The sequence below is a fragment of the Tursiops truncatus genome, chromosome X, assembly GCF_011762595.2.
Source record: "Tursiops truncatus isolate mTurTru1 chromosome X, mTurTru1.mat.Y, whole genome shotgun sequence".
Taxonomy (NCBI): Eukaryota; Metazoa; Chordata; class Mammalia; order Artiodactyla; family Delphinidae; genus Tursiops; species Tursiops truncatus.
This window is the reverse complement of record NC_047055.1, coordinates 94,036,544-94,053,998: the sequence shown is the minus strand read 5'-3', so window position 1 is coordinate 94,053,998 and position 17,455 is coordinate 94,036,544. Positions and strand designations below refer to the sequence as shown.

At 50.7% G+C, this 17,455-nt stretch overlaps 1 long non-coding RNA gene across 1 annotated transcript in view; it reads left to right on the top strand.

Annotated features, from left to right (window-relative positions):
• The window catches only part of LOC117310415 (uncharacterized), a 261,394-nt gene that overhangs the window by 70,630 nt on the left and 173,309 nt on the right, over nt 1-17,455 (top strand). The window contains exons 9-12 of the long non-coding RNA XR_012329167.1: nt 5,118-5,188; nt 6,140-6,821; nt 8,139-8,227; nt 15,161-15,531. This is a non-coding gene — a long non-coding RNA (uncharacterized lncRNA). The remainder of the gene's footprint in view (nt 1-5,117; nt 5,189-6,139; nt 6,822-8,138; nt 8,228-15,160; nt 15,532-17,455) is intronic.

Sequence of the window (17,455 nt, the reverse complement as noted above, 5' to 3'; positions counted from 1 at the left end):
TGTCTTGCGTTCCAGCTGAGCCAGCGCCGCTATGCAGGGATCGTGCACAGTCCCAGAAATCAGCATGCCCGTGTGCCCTGTGGGTCTAAAGCTTGGTGATTTCTTGCAGCCCACGGAGGGGCCTGCTTGGTGGAGTCGTGCCTGCGGCCTAGGCGGGCATTTGTTGAGCCCGGGAGGAGCTGCGCGGTCTGTTTTCCTCTGGGCAGTGGCCTGCCCCCGGTTTGCAGTCCCTCCCACACACCCACTCCTGCTTCTGTAAGCTTCCTCAGGGGTAGCCATCCTCTGAAACAAATGATCCACTTTCCTCTAGAGCACCACTGTCCAATAGAACTTTCTGTGAGAAGGGAAATATTTTATATCTGTGCTGAGATGTGGCTGGTGCAACTGAGGAAATGAATTTTCAACCTTATGTAATTTTTTTTTGGATTTCTTTAATGGAAGTACCGTTGATTTACAATGTTTCAGGTGTACAGCAAAGTGATTCACGTCATTTAATTTAAATAGCCACATGTGGCTAGTGGCGACTACATTCGGACAGATGACCAAATCCCAAGAGTGGGTGCCCCAGTTTGGGGGGTGTATGGTATTGACTATCGACGCTCTAAAAAGACTTTTTTTTTTTTGGCCGTGCCACATGGCTTGCGGGATCTTAGTTGCCCAACCAGGGATCGAACCCGCGCCCCCTGCAGTGGAAGTGCGGAGTCCTAACCATTGGATCACCAGGGAAGTCCCCAGAAAAACTTTTCAATCAAGCAAAGCTTAATTTATTAGACCTACTTCAGTAAGGAAGAGGACCCCTGTGACAGAATGCTAGTGATGTCTCCAAGCAGGGACCCTGGGGAAGGGTATTGATAGCATTTAGAGGCTGGACTGGGTGATTCTGAAGTTGGGTCTTTTTTTTTTTTTTTTTTTTGGCGGTACGCGGGCCTCTTACTGTTGTGGCCTGTCCCGTTGCGGAGCACAGGCTCCGGACGCGCAGGCTCAGCGGCCATGGCTCACGGGCCCAGCCGCTCCGCGGCATGTGGGATCTTCCCGGACCGGGGCACGAACCCGTGTCCCCTGCGTCAGCAGGCGGACTCTCAACCACTGCGCCACCAGGGAAGCCCTGAAGTTGGGTCTTTCAAGGCAAGAAACTGACTGGGGTTGGGGAGAGTTTCTGACAAAGTAGTTTTGGATTGGGAACAGCAAGGCAGAGGTCTTGTAGTAAGTCTTGATGAGCTAGCTCTTGGTCTTGATGACAAGCTGTTTTAGTTGGTTCAGTCAATCTTCCAGGAGCAAGTATTTCTTATAGCAAAGAGCTAAGTTAATTTTGTTTGTTCTCAGTACGATTTAAACATGGGGATCAGAAAGCATGCCTGGTCCCAGAATTGTTTAACGTAGGGACAGAGAATAACAAATCGCCACCAAATGTAGTGACTTAAAACAATAAACGTTTATCATCTGACAGTTGCTGAAGGTCAGGAATTTGGGAGCAGCTGAATGGGGTGGTCCTGGCTTGGGGTCTCCCATGAGGTGGCAGCCAGGATGTTGGCTCGGGTCACCAATAACCATCTGAAAGATTTACCAGGGCTGGAGGACCCACTTACAAGGGGGCTCGTTTGCATGGCTGGTGAAATGGGGTTGGCAGTTGGCAGGAGGGCTCAGTTCCTTGGCCTGTGGGCCCCTCCCATGTGGCTGCTGGAGAAGCCTCATGGCATGGTAGCTAGCTTCCCCTAGAGCGAGTGATTCAAAGGAGAGCCAGACAGAACCCACAGTGTCTTTTATGAGCTAACCTCAGAAATCTCACTTCATCATTTCCAAGATATCCTATTGGTTATACAGGGCAGCCTTGTTCAACATGGAAGGTGACCAGGCAAGGGAGTTAAGATTGGGGGTGAGAATCACAGGGAGAGGGAATTATGTGGTTTCAGTTCTCAGTGGTAAGTGGGGGTGGGGGGCAGTGGTATAAGGTAGGTGCAGAGTTTCCTGGGTTTCAGAACTGAGACACAACTGCGGCAGGTCTGTATATGTTGGGGAGGGAGGGACCCACTGGCTGACCCAGCCTTCCACCCACCTTCTGGAACGTTGTTCCAGTTACCACCTCTATGTAACAAATAACTCGAAAATGTAGTGACTTCAAGCAACCATTTTATTATGCTTATTGGACTCTATGGGTCAGGAATTCAGACAGGGCACAATGGGGGACGGCTTGTCCGTGCTCCACAATGTCTGGGGCCTCAGCTGGAAAGACTCAAAGCCCAGTGATGATAGTTGGGGGCTGGAGTCATCTGCAGGTTCAATCATTGACATGTCTGGTGCCTGGGCTCGGTGGGACTCAAAGCCTTGGACAGTGGATGGAGCACGTACAGGTGGCCTCTCTATATAGCTTGGGCTTCCTCACAGCATGGTGGCCTCAGCATGATGGGACTTCTTATGTGGTGGCTCAGGGCTTCAAGTGTGATTGTTCTAGCAAATAAGGTGGAAGCTGCATGGGCTTTTATGACTCAGCCTTGGGAGTCGTCACCCGGCATCGCGTCCACGTACAGTGGAAGTGTTTACTGAAGCAGTCACAAGCCCACCTGGGTTCAAGGGAAGGGGGCGGAGACCCAGTTTCTCAACAGGGAATGTCAATGTCACATTGTAGAAGAGTATGTGGGCTGGATGGTATTGTTACAGCCATTCTTAGAAAATACAGTCTGCTGTGCGCATCAGTTTCTTTTTGCGGTACGCGGGCCTCTCACTGTTGTGGCCTCTCCCGCTGTGGAGCCCAGGCTCCGGACGCGCAGGCTCAGCGGCCATGGCTCACGGGCCCAGCCGCTCCGCGGCATGTGGGATCTTCCCGGACCGGGACACGAACCCGCGTCCCCTGCATCGGCAGGCGGACTCTCAACCACTGCGCCACCAGGGAAGCCCAGGCTTTTGTCTTTGATGGGTGGGAGCAATGGGGACTGGGGGAACGTGGGCCCTGGGCATCCCACACAGGCATCTTTGTTAGATAGTCCTTGTTGCTTCCTGATCATAGGTCACTGATCCAAGTCTGAGCTGAGTGGGACACATGAGGAGGAAGAGATGAGCCTAGGAGACGGGGTTCTTCACGCAGGCCCATAGGACAGTGTCCCAGACTGTGTGGCCTTGGATAAGTGGCTCATCTCTGAATTGGGAATAATAAGCCCTGCCTCGGGGTCGTTGTGGGGAGCAGGTTAGGTAAGGTGTGCAGAGTACAGTAGGGTGCCTGGCACGTAGTGGGTCTTCAACAGATGAGAGAGCTACTATAATGATATGTGCTGTTACACCACCTGAGTTCAATCATCTGTGGCACAGTATTAGGTATGTATTGTGGGGTAACAACTCACCCCAAAACTTAGTAGCTTAAAGCAACCGAAGTCATGTTTTCCACTCTCTTGGTTTCTCTGGTGCAGAAATCCGAAGCTTGGCTGGGCGGTTGTGGCCCAGTGCTCTCAAAAGGTCGCAGTCAGAGCGGCCGAGGCTGCAGTTGTCTGAGGGCTCCGCTGGGGTCACAGCATCCACTTCCAAGGTGGTTCACTCACCTTGGAAGTGGCTGGCAAGTTGGTGCTGGCTGGGGGCCTCTGTTCTCTCTACACGGGCCCTCCACGGGGCTGCTTGAGCACCCTCATGCCATGGTGGCCGACATCCCCTAGAGCAGGTTTCTCCAGGAGGGCAGAATCTGGGCCTGCCTTGGTCTTTGCTGTCTCTCCAGAGCTTGGCCTGGCTCAGAGCATTCTGTGAGGGTTTGAAAGACTGAGAACTGCCTTAGCTATTCTGCCCTAGTCCCTTGACATTGTTCTGGAAGGTCTTTTCATGCCTCTGCCTAGGTCGACAGCAGGCTCAAGGTCTCAAAGAGGATTCCAAGGTTGCGGAAAGGAAGAATCAGGGAGAGACAGCCGCTAAGGCTCAGGGCCCAGCTGCCCTTCCTTCCCGGAAACTCTCCTTCCAGAGCTTGACCTTGGGCTTCTGAGCGCGTTCTGAGGGAGTCCATGTTCATGAAAACCCAAATAACTGTCCTACCAGGCTGAGAGCTGTGCAGACCCTGAGAGAAGAAAGTGCATGGGAAGGAGCTCACATCCCACTGAGGGTAACCTAGGGGCCGGGGTTTCCAGCTGGGCCAAAAAGGACGGGTCAAAGTTGCTGTCCTGTTTGAGTAGCAGATGCAAAGGCCCTGAGGTGCAGGGGCAGGTTCTGGGGCCTCTGAGCAGGAGGCCGGGCCCGATGAGGCCGAAAGATGGTGGAAGCAGAGCAGTGGGGTAACAGAGGCAGCCACGAGGAAGAGGGGGCTGTGTTGGGGAGACTGAAGTGGGGAGCCTGCAAATTTCCGGGCAAAAGTGAACAGGATCTGAGCCAAGGCGGCAGCTCTGGGAAAGGGATGTAAGGAAAGGGAAGAGGCAGTTTCCAGAGATATTTAGATGTAAACTTAACTGGATCGGGGCTTCCCTGGTGGCGCAGTGGTTGAGAGTCCTCCTGCCAATGCAGGGGACACGGATTCGTGCCCCGGTCCGGGAAGATCCCACATGCTGCGGAGCGGCTGGGCCCGTGAGCCATGGCCGCTGAGCCTGCAAGTCCGGAGCCTGTGCTCCGCAGCGGGAGAGGCCACAACAGTGAGAGGCCCGCGTATCGCAAAAAAAAAACAACAAACAACTTGACCGGATCAGATAGCCAGATTGGGTTAGAGAGCAGGAGGCAGGGATGGTGGATGAGTGGTTTTCCCTCTGAACATTCTTTCTCTCTGATGTTCAGAGGCAGCCGTGCTGTAAGGAGGCTTCAGGTGTTTGCTCAGTGTCCTGGGGCCAGAAAGAGAACCCAGCAAGCCTGGGGCCCGGCAGAGTGTGATGTTATTCACATGGGGGGTCTGGCTGTGGAGGCCCCCACTGCTGCTCGTCTCCCAGGCAACCTGCCCTGCGACCAGCTGGATGTGTAGGCTACCAAGCCCTTGCACATATATCACTGTCTCCTTTAATGTTCCAGGGGGGAGTTGTTATTCCCATTCTACAGATGAAGCAACTGAGGCTTCCAGGCTCAGAGAGGTGTGATATGTTTTCTAAGGTCAAAGAGGTGGCAGAGCCAGGCCTGGAACCCAGCTGAGTCTTCTCTCCAACATACTTCCCTGCTTTCTCATCTCACAGGTCCCTTCATGGCCGTTTGTATTGGATGAAGTTCATAAGGATTTGCAGAGGTCCTCCAGGGCCTCTGTGAGGTGGGTAGTTGTGGCAGACTTTGGGCGGGAGGGGGTGGTCTTGACAGGTGTGTTAGAAGTGTGGGCGTATGGTGGGGTGGGACTAGGGGGTGAGGGACAGAGAGATCAGAGCCATCACTCAGAAAGTGGTCCCCGAATGCAGGCTGACGCGGCTGGGGCCACATTCAGGAAACCCATCAGGATGGCAGTGACCTTGGGCAAAGACCCATGGAGGCAGGTGTCAAGTTCACAGAGATCTTGATAACAGGGCTGTTTGCTGTCTCCCTCTTCTCGTGCCAGATGTTCAGGAACTTCACCCCCTTTTCTGGCTTTGTCTTATTTACTGTCCCCCGTTCCCCAGCACCTTGCCATGACCCTCTTTGCTGGTTCCCTTTTCCTGGAATGGGTGGCCAGGGTAGTACCACCACCCAGAAGGGAGCTCCCAATTCCATCCCCTTGATTCCCTCCCCAGCTCCCTTGCAGCCGGAACACCTAAATGCTTTCTGCGACAAGCTCTCTAAATGATTGGAACTTTCTCCCAGATCAGCACTTTTTCATGCTCCATTAGCATTTATTGGTTTGATATTTACATTTGCCGAAGGAGCACCCAGTCTCTGGGTCCCTGGGAGCACACACCGTCAACCGAATAGACTCTAATTGCCGCTCACAACCTCCCTCCCCCTGCCCCTGTCTGCCACCTGCCTTGTCCCCGCCCCCCCCCCCCCCCCCCCCCCCCCGCCAGTCCCATTAAAAAAAACTCAGAAGGATTATCTTTGCAGACCAAAAGGTCTGCTGATAAACAGGGGCCCTACCCAGAGGAGAGAGGCGCTCCGCAAACAAAAGGGCTGGCGGGGACAATCTGAATTACTATTGCAGTAGTGTATCTACATGAGAGCTTCTCCACTGGATTCTAACCTCCTTGAAGGCAGAGATCTGTTTTCGTTCTTTGAATTTCTCCATATTCCTCTCCAGGGTGAAGAAACTGGCTCTGCCGACCACGGGTTCTCAAGGAACATTTGTCTGCAGTGGAATTAATCAGAAGTCGCGCCCTCCCTCCCTCTGACAGCTGCAGGGGGAGAGGGTGGAGGAATTATCCAGGGAATGCGAGGGCAATGGGGGCCACGTGATAAGAAGGAGAGTTCTCCCTTGTCCCTTTCCAACGCCCCCGCAGATGTGGCCGAGGAGCCCGGCCCTGCAAGGCCATGGTGGAGGAAGGAGGCTGTGTAGTAATGTGGTTAGGGCTCGGCAAACCCGGCTCCAAAAGCCAGCGCTGTTATGTAACTGGTGTGCGCCTCAGTTTCCTCTGTAGTAAAATGGGAATGACTTCCGGGCTGCTTGTGGGGATTAAGGGAGGTCAGGCGAATAACGGCCCAGGCACACCATGGGTTTAGGAGATGGCGGTTCCTGGGATTTATGCAGACCTGTGGCCCTATGCCCTGTGGGAGTGGAGCCCTAAGCGTAAATCGTTAACTCCTCAAAGGTATGTTTGCTGTGCCCTGGGATTTTCAAAGGGCAGGCTCTCCCAACAGCTCCAGAACCTTGCTACTCAAAAGGCCCGCGGACCGGCAGCAGCCTCACCTGAGAGGCTGTAAGGACGCCCTCAGATGCTCCCCAGGCCTGTCGAATCAGAATTTCTATATTAAGATTCCCTCAGGTGAGTCATATGCACATTAAACTTTGAGAAGCACTTTAGAAACTCCCTGTGAAATCGGCAATGTAGAAATGACTATTCCCATTTTGAGAATGAGATCACTTCCGCAGAGTCAGAGAATTGATGCCTTCTTTTGCCCAAGCTTATGAGCTCTCTAAAAGAGGCCTTGTGACTCCTGGGGGTGGGGGGGGGTCCTGGATCCCTTTCCCTACCCATGGCTGTTCCCTGAAGGACCGGCATACTCCAGGGCAGGGTGGAGATGAGCGAGGCCAGGGGCCAGGGTCTTATCTGCGGCCCCATCGCCGCGAAGGGGGCCAGGTTGGCTGCCGGCTGTCGAAGTGCTGTGTGGAGTCCACCCTGAGGAGTATGGGTTCTTGAACCCGGGGCCTGAGGTGGGATGACAAAGAGGCCAGAAAAAAATGTCGTGTTAAAGTGGAAGTTCACACAGGTGGAAACCCTTGACTCTCGCGCAAATATAAAATGACCGCATGTCAAAGATTTGATTTAGCTCATTCGTTAATGAGGGGACCCTCTAAGATGTTAAAACCGATTACAGTGAGAATGTGAGGGGCTAGGTATTTATAGGCAGTTTAATAGAAGAATTTGGGGGTGAGATAGCTAGGTTAGAAATTATTTGCATCTCTACCAGACAAAAATCTGAAAGTTAAGCAACCTCTGCAGCTATGGGGTTGTAAAATAGCCCAGTCAATAGGAAATCGATCAAAGGTGCCAGCCCCTGCACGGTGCAGCAAGAACACCCAATAATCTCTTTCGCCTATTTCCAATTTTGGATAATTTCTTCTGACACTACCCTCGGTTAGTCCTTGAGAATCCGGAAATTGCTCTTGCCTGAGAATTACCCTCAGAATGGAATGTAGGTCTTGGCAGGAAAGGAGGAATGAAAGATGAGCAAGTGCATCTTCTCGAAGACGGGGAGTGTGCTCTCCCGGCCACCTTCCGTGTCTCCTGCGACGTACCGTGCAACTGCTCTCAGAGGGCGAGAGCTGGCATCGTGCAGGAGGAAACCGACTGCTCACAGAAGGGACACAGCGCGGCCTGCTCCTGACTCCCATTCTCTTTAACCTTGGCTGCTGTACGGAGGCGGATGATGTATCTGCAAACATATGCAGCCTTGTCCAAAATATTTTCCCCTCCTGTATAGTTCTTGCCAATATTGTTAATCTGTGGGTTGACTTCAGACCAAAATAAATCTCCCAGCCCTGGCCACCAGCTAGCTAATTTTACTTTGTAACCAGGGAATAGAAAGTACGGGCCCTTGGCCGACCATTCTGTGTTTATTTGGCTTTCTCTCTGCTGCAGTTTCAAAATCACATTTGGAGAAGTGGACCCTCTGTGCAGAAGAACAGCCACTGAGAGAAACAACAACAAAGATGAACGGGTTGAAAAAGGCAAGTTCTTCCATTGCCCTCCACGTTTGTCTCTCATCTCAGGATTCTGACCGTCCCCACTGGCCTTTTCCGTGATGGCTAGAGTTGTAAAATGGGCCCCAGAGCAGGATACATGGCCATTCGGGGAGGATTTTTCCCTGGAACTCTCCTGGGTTCTCCTGGACCAGTCCTAGAGGAAGCAAGTGGGTAGAAGCTTACCAAGTCGGCCCTGGAAGGGACCTTGGAGGGCACCTAGTCCAGCCAAGCCAGCTGAAAGGCAGGGTTACCTAGTGGTTGAGTGCACACGTTTGAAGCCAGACAGCCCCAGTTTGAACCAGTTCTCCACCACTTCCTAGCTGTGTGACCTTGGACAATTTACTAACCTCCGCCTCAGTTTCCTCATCTGTCACATAGTAATCATCCTACCTACCTCAGACAGTTGTAGCGGTGACAGAGTGAATTCACACATAAAGCACGAGGAATAGCACAAAGTGTACAGTAAGCGTTTGATAAGAGAAGGAAATGAGGCTCAGAGGAGAAGCAGCCTCCCCGAGGTCACTGAGGGATTTGCCAAACTGAGCTGGACTCGGTGAAAAAGAGGAGAGGTTACAGCCTCTTGGAAATTCTGACTAATAACCGTTTCTCTGCCTGTGTTACATCACCCTCGCTCAACACTTGGAGAGAGACCTCATGTGGAAGTCAGGGTGCCGCATTCCAGTCCAGGCGTGCAGCTCACCGACAGTGGCCCTCCTAGCTAATGAGCTTGGGGCTGGATGGTCTCTGGGGTTCCTGTTGGCACTAACGTCTTATAATTTGAAATTAGGGTCTGTACCCTCCATTCAAATCAAGTCTGTCTTTTCCTGCAACACGCTTTACACTGGTTTTTTTTTTCTCCCCATTTCCCTCTGACGTTTTGCCCAACTGTATCCTGTGCTCATCAACACCCGGTTTCCTTTTGGCCCTCCCACTCTGTCCCTCCCCACGTTGGCCCCTCTCCCCTTCCCCCCTGCTAGGGCAATCATGGGCTCCCACTGGCCCACACCTGAGCCCTCAGTTGCCAGGTTTAAGCTGATTAGACACTGTCTTGGAGGCGTCTTGAAAGTTACCATGTAGGCACCTTGAAACTAGAGACTGGATTTCTTCCTTGTCATGGCCCACTTTAAGAGTCTAATAGAGTGCCCTAGGCAGAGTGGCTTATCCATTACGGATTGCTGACTGGCTCTAAAACGAGTCGGGATGTTGGATGAAATCTTGGATTATCGAGGCTCCCTGTGGAGCATTCAGTACAGCTGTCATAGATGTCCTTTGTTCGGGAGAAAACCGGTGTTATCAAACTTCAAAGCTTGATGAAAAGGGTATTTTAGAACAATTAATATTTCAAACTCGAAAATTGCAGACTGCAGCACAGGAACGTTAGATACTTCCTTTGCTGCCTTTCTTTCTCCCCAACCGTATCCCACAACCCCATCCCCTTTTCCCTAAAATACAAGCCTGGGTCAGATGTTAGGTTGCCACCTGTTGGTGTAACGAGGCATTGCAGCCCAGCTCTACGAAATACTCTAAATGCCTGTAGGGAAGTGTACAGAGACTGAAATGCTGGGAGATGTGATTGTAGAGTCAGGTGTGGCCCAGAGAAATATCTTCTGGATTAGGTCGATCCTGAAGGAAGGGTGAGGGCTAACAGCAGAGGGGAATCCAGGAGTAAGAGAGACACTACTAAGCCCTCTAAGTGCTGTAGAGGAAAAGCAAACAGTTATTTGGAGGCACTAACTTCTGTAATACCTAATACTACTAGTGTGTAAATAGTAAGACCTCCATCCCACTGGGCTGACCATCAGTGGAATCCTGCCTTTCTCAAACCTTTGCCCTTAGTCAAAGTTGTTGGAGCCCAGCTTAAAACTACATTGAAGAGCAAAGAAAAATGAGGTTTCACTATATATTTGGGGTGGGCTGCATTTTTGAAAGATGGCTGCCACAATATCCCATATATTTTTCCGCAGTGAGACCTGTCACTCTCCCGTCAAGTAGAGAGGTCTGTGTCTCTACCCCTTTGAACCCAGGTGGGTCCTATGCCTACTTCGACTGAGAGAATGAGGTGGAAGTGATGCTGTGTGGTTTTTCAGGACAGGATCACAGAAAGACTTGAAGCTTCCTGAGCCTACTAGAATGCTCACTTTTGGGACAGTCCCTCTTGGAAGCTAGCCACCATGCTGTGAGAAGCCCAAACTACAACGGACAGGCCACGCTTAAGGCGTTCCGGTTGAAGCCCCAGTTAAGTTCCCAGCCAGCAGCCAATATTAACTGTCAGCCCCGTGTGTGTGCCATTTTGGATGTCCAGCTGGGTTAAGCCTTCAGGACTCCAGCCCCAGCCAACACCTGACTACAGCTGCACAAGACACCCAGAGTAAAAAGCCCCCCAGCTGAGCCCAGTCAACTCACAGAACTGTGAGAGAGAGTAACGAGTTGTTGTCCTGAAGCCGCTAGGTTTGGGTTCATGATGTGGCAATAGATACCAAGGACAAGAGCAACTCTGGTTAGACACATAAACCATAGGGTGACACATAATTAGGTATAGTTTTTAAATCTTGGGTTCAGCTTTAGGGCAATGAGTCCCTAACATCGTAGAGCCGTACTATTTCAGTTCACATCTGCTGCCTCTGATCAAAACACTATCTTGCACTTCCTGAGAGAGAGAGAGCACTTCCTGCCAGGTGTCCCCTTGTGTCCTCCTCTGTGTGACTGTGGGGTTCAGTGTCTCTCACACATTCGAGCGTGGCGCTTGGTGCCTTGAGATAGAAGCCATGCTCTTGCCTCCAGAAGGTTTTGTGGGTGGGATTGTGTCACAGACAGCAAGAATCCACCCGCACGTTTTCTTTGAACCAACTTCAGTGATGGATATTTACATATGATACATTAGACCCATTTGAAGTGTTCAGATGGCTGAGATTTGACAAACGTAACCCGTGTGACCACCACCCATGTGCCACCACCATGATCAAAGTCTAGAACATTTTCATCACCCTAGATTTTCCTTGTGCCCCCTTTGCGGTCAATCCCCTCCTCCCACCCCCAGCCCCAGGCAAGCACTGATTTTCTTTGCCATTAGAGATCAGTTTTTGTCTTTTCTGGTGTTCCATATAAGTAGAATCATATAGGATGCACTCGTGTGACTGCATAATATTTTGTTCAGCATATTTTTGAGGTCATCCATGTGGTGTGTACCTATAGTTAATTCCCTTTTATTGCTGCGTAGTCTATCATTGTATGGATAGATCACAGTCTGTCTGTGCTTCTGTTGATGGACATTTGGGTCAGTTATACTTGGGGCTATTATGAATAAAAGTGCTATGAATGTTCACCTACAAGGATTTGTGGTCATATGTTTTCCTTCTGGGTAAATATCTGAGTGCTAATAAAGGGTTATATGATAAGTATATATTTCACTTTATAGGAAACTGACAAATTGTTTTACGTGCCCGCCAGCAAAGTATGAGAGTTCTGGTTGCTCCATATTCTTATTAGCGCTCACCATTGTCAGTCTTTTTACTTGTAGCATCCCTGGTGAGTGTAATGGTACCTCATTTGCCCACAGGTTTTTGTGTCCTCCATTAGGATGTGACCAGGGACTTGTTTTTTCACTGCTGCAGCTCCTAGCACCTGGAAAGGTGCCAACACCTGGAACAGCCCCTCAGTACCTGGAACAGCATGCAAGAAATATTTTTGGAACGAACTAGTTCATGTCTCCTCGAGTTTTCGTGTTTCCTTAAGATTTATTTCTGTAGGGGATATTGAGCAAGGAGGAGTTACACACTTACAGTTGTGAAAGATATTGCCAAGTTGCTTCACCCCAAAATGCTGAACCAATTTACCCTCCCACCAACATGAGCTATTGTCAATTGTTTCAATTTTTCTACCAGTGGAACAGGTTAAAAATGGTATTTCATTTTGGTTTTTATTTTGCATTACTCCTTTTTAAAAGTTTTATTTATTTAATTTTATTTTTGGCTGCGTCGGGTCTTAGTTGCGGCACGTGGGATCTTTTGTTGCGGTGCACGGGCTTCGCTCTAGTTGTGCACGGGCTCCAGAGTGCGTGGGCTCTGTAGTTGTGGCACGTAGGCTCCAGAGCACATGTGGGCTCTGTAGTTCGTGGCATGCGGGCTTAGTTGCCCCGCGGCATGTGGGATCTTGGTTCCCTGACCAGGGCTCGAACCTGTTGGAAGGCATATTCTTAACCGCTGGACCACCAGGGAAGTCCCTAATTTTGCATTACTCTTATCGTTGGGTGAAATTGAGCATCTTTTCATATGTTTTGGGGTCTTGTATACTTCATCTGTGATTTGTGTTCCTATATTTTGCTTATGTTTTTTTAATTAATTAATTTTTTAAATTTATTTTTGGCTGCCTTGGGTCTTTGTTGCTGTGCGCGGGCTTTCTCTATTTGCAGCGAGCGGGGGCTACTCTTCGTTGAGGTGCGTGGGCTTCTCATTGCAGTGGCTTCTCTTGTTGTGGAGCACAGGCTCTAGGCACGTGGGCTTCCGTAGTTGTGGCACACAGGATCGGTAGTTGTGGCTCGTGGGCTCTAGAGCGCAGGCTCAGTAGTTGTGGCATACGGGCTTAGTTGCTCCACGTCATGTGGGATCTTCCCGGACCAGGGCTCGAACCTGTGTCCCCTGCATTGGCAGGCAGATTCTTAACCACTGCGCCACCAGGCAAGTCCCATTTTGCTTATACTTTATTGGACTATTTTTTTTCTAATTTCTAGAAACTCTTTGCTTATCAGAGATGGTAACATTTTGCCTGTTATGTATGTTGCAAACATTTTGTGGAGTGACAAGCAGAATGGTCCAATGATGACTCCTGGAACCTTCTCTTGTTGCCTGCTCAGGCTGAGGACTCCCACCTTCCCCCTAGTGGGAGTGGCTGTGACTGAACCCAACTTGGCATTGGGCTGAGGGCTCCCCTTCCTCCAGCACACATACCTCCAAGTCTTGACTGTTCCCTGTATGTAAACCCTCTCCAATCTTACACAATTGAAAGGTAGCATCCAGAGTGGGGAGGGGCAGGGTCCCTCCCTGGATCATAGCCCACTGTGCATCCTACATCCAGAGTCCCAGCTCCTTTCCGTGGACTGATGACAGCACAGGGTCCATGTACCTCATCTCGCTGAGCATTTACTTGAAAACTTTCCCAATAAAATCTGCTCTTCGTACCCCTTCCATGTGGCATTGTGGTGTTTGCTTCCACCTTCTCCTCCACATATTTTCTCCCAGTCTGTCATTTATCTTAGACATTGTTCATGACGTCTTTTTTCATACACAAGGTTTTACTTCTACATTGTCAAATCTGTCCGTCTTTTCCATGACTTCTAGACTTCATGGCTCGCCTAGGAAGTTTTTTCTTTACCCCAATCATGTAAAAAATTAGTTTGTGTTTTCTTCTAGTGTTTTCATAGGCTTTTAAGGTTTTGGTCCTATCTACCCGGAATACACTTTTGGATGTGGGGATGCCCACCTCCCAGGGGTCAACAGCAGAGTTTCTATCCGCAGAGCTGCTCTGAGTATAATGTTCCTGTACTGTATTGGTGATCTATTGCTGCACGTCGAATTCCACCAGAACTTAGTGGCTTAAAACAACAGCAAACCTTTATTACCTCCCTGTTTCTCTGGGTCAGGAATTTAGGAGCAGCTTAGCTCCGTGGTTCTGGCTCATGGTTTCTCATGAGGTTGTAGTTAAGATGCTGGCTGGGGCTGCAGTCATCCGAAGGCTTAGACTGGGGCTGAAGGATCCACTTCCAAGATGGCTCACTTATATGGATATTGGCAATAGGCCTCAGTTCCTCACTGGCTGTTGGCAGAAGGCCTCAGCTCCTCACCATATGGACGTCTCCGTAGGGCTCTCCATAGAGTGTCCTTATAACATGGCAGCTGGCTTACCCCAGATAGGTTGATCCAAGAGAGAGCAGGGCACAAGCCACAATGTCTTTGATAATCTAGCCTCAGAAGCCACACTGTGTCATTCCCACAATATCCTATTGATCAGGGGAGGAATATACAAGGACCTGAATAACGGGAGGTGCGGCTCAGGGAGGCCGTCTCAGAGGTGAGCTACCACACGTACGTGTTATCCGGCCAACATTTTTGGGTTTGTGGTTCCCGGCCCTGTGAATGAGGGTCCTGTTGGTCCAAAGTACACTCAAGAAAGTGAAGAGCTATCAAAGTCAGACAACTACTCTGAATGTCTGAAAAGGAAATTGGAAATTCTGGCTATGAACATAGGGGTCCCAAAGACTCGTTTCGTTTTGCTGTTTTAGAATCCAGGAGAAAGACAAACTTTTCAGAGTGAATCAAATTGAGTGACGATGGGGCTGAGACTCGATTCTGGGGTTTATGCACTCCGTGACCTCGTCTGCTTTTCTGCAAGCACTTGCTGGCCCTTGCTAGTTATATCGGTCAAAGTCCAATCAAGGATACAGGAACTACTCTAGGTGTTTGGAGCGGATGGAACTTAATGCATAAAATTGTTTACACATGTGATGGAAAACGCCGAGCTAGGCAAGTGCAGGAAGCGCCTGTTGCCCCTGAAGCTGGAGGGAGGGAGGGAAGAGCTGGGTCAGTGGAGTCCGGAAGTGGGCTCACCAGGCAGGAGCCAGAGCTGCGATGCTTCTGTCCCCCGGGATCTGCAGGCACAGAGGTGCTCCAGCTACTGAGGCAGAGAGCAAGGAGGAGAAATTCCCTGGCTTCTCCCTTCCTCCTGTCCTCCAGTCTCCTTCCAGGGCTTTCCACGGATACCAGTGAACATTCAGGCAAAACTAAGCAGAGGAAGTGGGGCGGGAGTGGGGAGTGGGGCATCTGAGGGCACGAGGCTTGGGACTGGCACGTTGGTGTCAGGCTCGTGGCAGATTTTATTTCCCAAAAATGGCCACAACAATATTTCTGGTCCTACTTGTTTTTCTAGAACCCTCCCATCCACAGTTGGAGTCTGAGTCCCCCTCCTCCATCCTGGGTGGGACTTTGTAATTACCTGCGTGAAGAGAATGAGTCAGACGTGATGTTAATTGTCTTCTGAGGCTGGGTCATAAAAGGCAATACAGCTTCCACCTGCGATGCTCTCCCTTCGAACCCAGCTGCCGAGCTGTGAGCAAATCCAAACCAGCCCGTGCGAGAGGCTGCATGGTGGGGGCTCATGGGGAGAGGAACCGAGGCCCTCAGCCGATGACCAACATTATCCCCCAGCCCCCAGCCTCTGAGTCCTCCCGAGGAGGGTCCAGACGACACAGAGCAGAGACAAGCTGTCCCCGCTGTCTGAATTCCTGACCTGCAGAATCTGTAAGCATAATTATTTTTTTAGGTTACTAAGTCTTGGGAAAATTCGTTCCACCATTTATGATAACTGGGACAGCTGGGTCGAGGGGCAGGAGGCGTTCGGGTGCATATTTGGGGCTCAGGGCAGTATCAGCCTCCTCTCAGATCTTCTGTTTTGGGGCAGAATCCCAACCAATAACTGGCATTGGTTTGAGAGTACACGGCAGCTGGTCTCACTCTCCTGCAAATTCTTAAAACTTTGTTTTTGGAACCATTCCCTTGAAGAATTCATAAATTCATTTTACACATATTCATTGAGTGCCTAAGCCGTTAGGCACCGTTCCTAACTTCAGCCAGAAAACAAATTACCTTATAAGTAAATACATAATTACAAATTGAGATAAATGCTCTGGAGGAAAAATGCCAGATGCGGATGCTACGAGAGTATAACCGAGGGTCTAGATTTTGTTTGGGGTGTTGACGGAGCCTCTCTCAGGAAGTGAGATTTCTCTCCCCCTCTCTCTCTCCCACCCCTCGCCTTCTCCCCTTTTCTTTCCAAAACTTACTTCTTCCAAGCCGTGGAAGGTTTTATAATACACTTTTGAAAGTTAGCAAAATGAGATTTCCTACTGAGAAAGATAGCCGGACCCACATATACTAAAAAGCATTTACTCATAAGAAGCCAGAAATCATTGGCGTTTTTTTCTGGGTGACCCATGAAAACTAGGGACCCCGCCATCCCTCACCCCAGAGAGTGCCTGGACGGTGCTTACGCATCAAATTTGTTACTGAGTTTTAGGAGCGTGGTTGACCGGTATGTGTGGCTGGTCTCGGCTTTAATGATTTCTCCAGAAGCTCAAGCGTAGTAGTGAGACGGCTCCAGGGAAAGAGAAGAAGGGAGGTTGCGGGGAGGCTGGGGAATTGCACCTGGAAAGCCCAGGGAGCAGGGACTGGGTTGCAGGCTGGGGGTGAGAATGAGGGGCAGGTCAGGTCCGCATCACAGCCACCGGGCTGTGCTCTGTGTCCGTCACTGCCTAGGAAGATGGGCCGAAATTGCTACTTCCAGCAGCCTCCACAGGGAAAGGGGCAGCTCTGAGCCCATTCCCAAGGCTGTTGACTTCCCTATGAGTGGAGAATGCGGGTTCCTCTGGAGATGGGGTTGGGGTCTTTCCATCTGCTGCCTTTTCATAGGGCTGTCCTGGCTGTGGTGGCATCTGTCTGGTCCATCAGCATTAAGCTCACACACAGCCTCTTCCACCTGTAGTTGTCCATGGGCTTGAGAGTAGACATTGGTGGGTCACTCCATCTTCTCCACCGCTAGCTGTACCTGCACCTCGGCTGCCGCCTGCATTCGCACAGCCTGGTTCATCAGCCCCAGAAGGTGCTCACTCAGTGTCCCTTGCAGGGACCAGGGTGGTCATTAAATAACACGCAGCCGACCTCAGAGCCGCAGCCCTGCTTCGCGATACTGTGAGGGACATCCAGGGCTCCCACAGCAGACAGGAGGTACCTCTAGGGTCTAAGTCCCGGGCCTTGCTGCTGACTCGCTCCATCCAGGTCTGTTCCCTGTTCTGATTAATCCCCTCCCCCAAGATACAGAGGCCAGACTTACAAATGGGTGATCACTGTGGACACGCCCGCCCCTAACTTTGTTGGGGGCCAGGACAGGAGTACACACAGAAGCCCGCATTCTGTACCCCTAAATATTTCAAAACTAAAATCAGCCTTCCCGAAGTATGTTGACAAATGTAACTTCACAGTGACGTGGAAAGCCAGGTGTGGATTTCGAATTCTTGGATTCCGCAGCGTTCTGCACCAGAGCACAGCTGGCTCCTGGGCCCCCTCTGCCCGTTCCCGTTCCATACTGGGAGGGACCTGGTGCCTCTAAATGCTCCCCCCTCAGGCCCACCTGGTCCAGCGCTGTCCCCCAAATCCCCCTGCAAACAGT